General features: G+C 36.0%; 1 long non-coding RNA gene across 1 annotated transcript; it reads left to right on the top strand.

Moving 5' to 3' along the window:
• The first annotated feature begins 1,789 nt into the window (after positions 1 to 1,789).
• Positions 1,790 to 3,675, top strand: LOC149082116 (uncharacterized). The gene is made up of 2 exons (XR_016193290.1): positions 1,790 to 1,897; positions 3,224 to 3,675. It is a non-coding gene; the product is annotated as an uncharacterized LOC149082116 (long non-coding RNA).
• Positions 3,676 to 4,008: the final 333 nt, after the last annotated feature.

Below are 4,008 nucleotides of genomic sequence, written 5' to 3'. Positions count from 1 at the left end.
ACGTTTCTCTCCTAAGCAAGAGGTACAAAACTTGGAACACTGAATAAACTACCAGGATTTGAGACAAACATTTGATAACGTTGATATAAATACACTAACAGACTAACACATAAATTGCATAACGCTGGTGTTCGAGGAATGGTTCTGGAATGGTTCAAAACTTATTATTATGAAACACAGCAGGCAATCATCATAAATCAGAAAATAAGCGAATACCTACAGGTTCAAAGGGTGTCCGTCAGGGATCGGTTTCGGGCCCTACATTATTCTCGATATATATTAATGATTTCTGTTTGTTGAATCTGAACGAACAACTAATACCATTCGCCGATGATACAGCCCTTTACATCGAAGATGCCAACATTGAGAACCTTATAAAAAAAAAAAAAGAGGACGATCTCACATGCATTAATCAGTGGGTGACCGAAAACAAACTTGAATTAAACGTACACAAAACTCAGTATCAATGCATTAAAACAAAAAAGTACATAAACTCTAATTCTGAAATCTCTGTATAATCTCTGAAAAATCTGTATATTAAAATATACACTTGCCACCGCCACCAATAAACACAACGGAACTGCAATTGTCATGAAATACGAACATCACAACAATATGAATATTCAATCGTTATTATACAGGACGACTTAAACTGGATTAACTATTTATTACATAGACTCGTTATTTGTATAAGAGATATGTCAATAACGTAATTCCACAATTCCGATGTGATAATTCAAATTTTTACAGTGCATGAGATCTTCAGTACAGTGCATATTCACTTTTGAAATATTCATATCTTATTACATAACATTTATTAACATAGCATACGGTTGTTGGGAAATGGCGGCAAAATATAATAATTTCATCCAAGAGGGCTGCCTGGAAGGACGTCGAGTCCCTTAGGGCCCAATATGATTATTATGTGTCCATGTCCTGTCCTTTCTATGTGAATTTTGTTTTGTCTTTGAAATGTATTTTGCGGTTTTTTTTTCAAATAAAAAGAAGTGTAAGGGGAATTTTTTTCTAAGTGAATTTTTATTAAATCTATTAACTATAGGGCAGCATGCATAATCACAGATAAAGGCGATAATGTGTTCAAGTATTTATCAAATTTAATTTTTCTTTCAAAATTTAATTTTTTTTTATTCGTTATTTTCCCATGCTAGTTATGGATGGATCAGAAAAAACAATATTAATAGATGCATCACATTTTAAGAATTTTTACAAGAAACTTTTCGGAATTTTTTTAAGTTTCTTATGTATTTGCTGTTTCCTTAATGAATCAGTTATTTTACTTCTTTTTGTTCTCGTATTAGTCTCAACAAATTCTGATATGTGTTCACTACACTTCGTTGCGTGCACTTCGCAGAAAATGAGAAAGTTGCATGTTGAAACAATAACAAGTTATTATATACAATAATAACCGATTTAACACATTTACCGTAGTATATTGATATGGGATATGCTAAACCCCAAAACCTTATGATTTCGTGTCTCTCACATGTGTGATATTGCGAATAACGTAATGACCTATATATGCAATGTTCGAAATTACAAGAATTCGTCATCAATAATCAATAAGGGAATTGTTTCTTGATGCACACGTGCAATTTACCTCTACGTGAAAAGCGTTAAAAGCCAACATCTTATAATTGCGTGTCATCCACGAGTCAGATTGCGAATGAAATTGGAAACCGTGAAATCGACAACAGGTGCGACAAACACAATGGCTCGGAAATCATATAAAAGGAGATGCCATTCACTGTTACGAGTTAAGTTTGTTATCTTCAATTCCAGTTTCTTTTGCCTGATTTCGAAGAAGAGAAGATGGTACCACCATCAATGAAGTTCATCTCTGCAGTTGCACTCGTGCTAGTCCTTTCGTACTTAAACGGTAAACTACCTTTTTCCCTTTTTTATTTTCTGAAAATATGGAGTTTTTGAATTGAAATTAATAATTTTACGTAGGTTTCGACAGCCGTCTGGTATATCAGCTGACTGATTAGAAGAGGAACACAAGAAGAAGAATCCAACGGCCTCTGCTGGGAATTCAAACCCTCGTCCTCTCACTTGCCAGGACAGCAGCTTGAATACTAGATTACAAAGATAATGAATCCTCTCTCCTTGCAGCTCGTGTGCGCTGAACGGAGGCCGCACATGACGGTCAGACCTAACTCAGGCTAAAGGTCACATTTGCTGACACTGCCACGAGATAGCGACTTATCCGAACGATGTCATATTTTCCGCAGAGGCATTTTGTTTCATTTCATACCGCACACCGCATAGGATCTATCGACAATTGTGAATTTTAGCTATTGCCACGGATGAGGGGCTCGACGGTGTCAGGTGCTTTATAACGCATGTATAAATTACATATGCGACCACACGACGATAAAACACATTAAAATAAAATGCAAATAGCAAAGAGATAAAAAAATTACAACAATAATAAAAATGCAAAAGTTTAAAAAAAAAAACCTCTCAAATATTGCCACCACGTGAACAGATACCTCATTCAGCGCAGTTGTATGCTTTACAGCATTGTCTCGACGCTCTCGACTGGCCCAAGGACCGGCGAAAGGGACTTTGCGTTGCGAGCTTCCAGTTGAGCCCCCAGCGTTCGGTTGAGCTTTTCGGCCATGCCTTGACGTTGTCGACCGGCCCAGATGCCGGCCAAAGGGACTTTGTACTGCGGGCTCCAACGATCGGTTGAGCTTTCGCTACTTTATTTCCATATTTCGGAGTCGCCGGCAAAAGTGACTGTGTTGCGGGGTTGCCGCAGAGGCAGTTCAATTCTTAAATAGAGCTTTGCATCTTCCAGCTGTCGAAACCGTCGTATGAATAGCAAAGAGTACCATCGCCCGCCTTCGGATAAGCTTCTCTTCTTTGAAATTCACTAAATTTCTGAATAGCAGTGGAATTTTCGTATCAAAGAAAGAACTTGACCGCAAGGCATTTCTTCATTTCGTTTCCTTTATAAAAATATGTAAAAAAACATTTTAACTAAACAAAAGAGAGAGAGAGAAATATCAGTAGTATTTTGTCGTCGGTATTATGTCAGAAAATTACAATTTTTTTGAGATCAATAAATAAATAAGTCTGATAACCATCGAAAATCATCATTATCATAAAAATTATCGGAGTTATCGAAAATATTGATTTGGTCTCGTGTCCTAGTAATTGTTTCAAAACTAAATATGTAACTTTTTTTTATTTGCAGAATGCCAGTCTCAGTTAATACCCCCTGATCGCTTCGAATTACCGGAAGGCCCAGCTAAATTTCCGAACATATTTCCAAACCGCGCCAACGATAATGTCGCGATTATTACCACACCCCCAGGTGCATCAGTGACAGAAGAAGATAAGGCCGGTAAGATAATCACTTCACACAAAGGTCATCATAAAGGCAAGCGGGCTGCTGTTGATTCGCCAGCATGATCCGGGAAGCCGCCTCCGATTTGAGATTTTTAAGCGACGGATCACGTGTTTTGGTTAATCTCTTCTGGTGCATCCGAAGCTAAATCCTCAACTGTTCGTCTTTTTTGTGTTCTATTGAAACACAATTATTTCAAAATTTATTTGAATAGAGATAAATGTTACCTCTATTGCAATATAAGAAAATTGTGTGTAAAATTATTGTGTGTGTATTCAGATTAAAATAGCCTATCGGAAGAGCGCCAGTTTTTTCGATAATAGTTTAAAAGTAGTCGTGAAACATCGGATATGCGAAGTGAGCATGAGGATAGTGTTTCTAGTGAATTACACGTAATATCTGTGTGATCAACATGTCATAGTGTTGTTTACAAGTACTTGTTACCAACTTTGGATGTATGAGACTAATTTAGGTACTCGTAGAAATATAGTGAATGTTATTTTAATTTGAAAATTTTATTTTCTGAGTATATTTCAATCATAGTTCTTGATTATTTTAATTATGAAAATTGCGTTCAAGAAATTTAATAAATTTTTAAAGAAATTTGAAAATAAAATATTTAATGAATTAAT

This window comes from Pholcus phalangioides, unplaced genomic scaffold (assembly GCF_987345545.1).
Source record: "Pholcus phalangioides strain wild (caught in Gottingen) unplaced genomic scaffold, Ppha-v1.0 ptg000009l_1, whole genome shotgun sequence".
Taxonomy (NCBI): domain Eukaryota; kingdom Metazoa; phylum Arthropoda; class Arachnida; order Araneae; family Pholcidae; genus Pholcus; species Pholcus phalangioides.
Note: the sequence above shows the minus strand (reverse complement) of the source record. Positions and strands in the feature narration are given on the sequence as shown.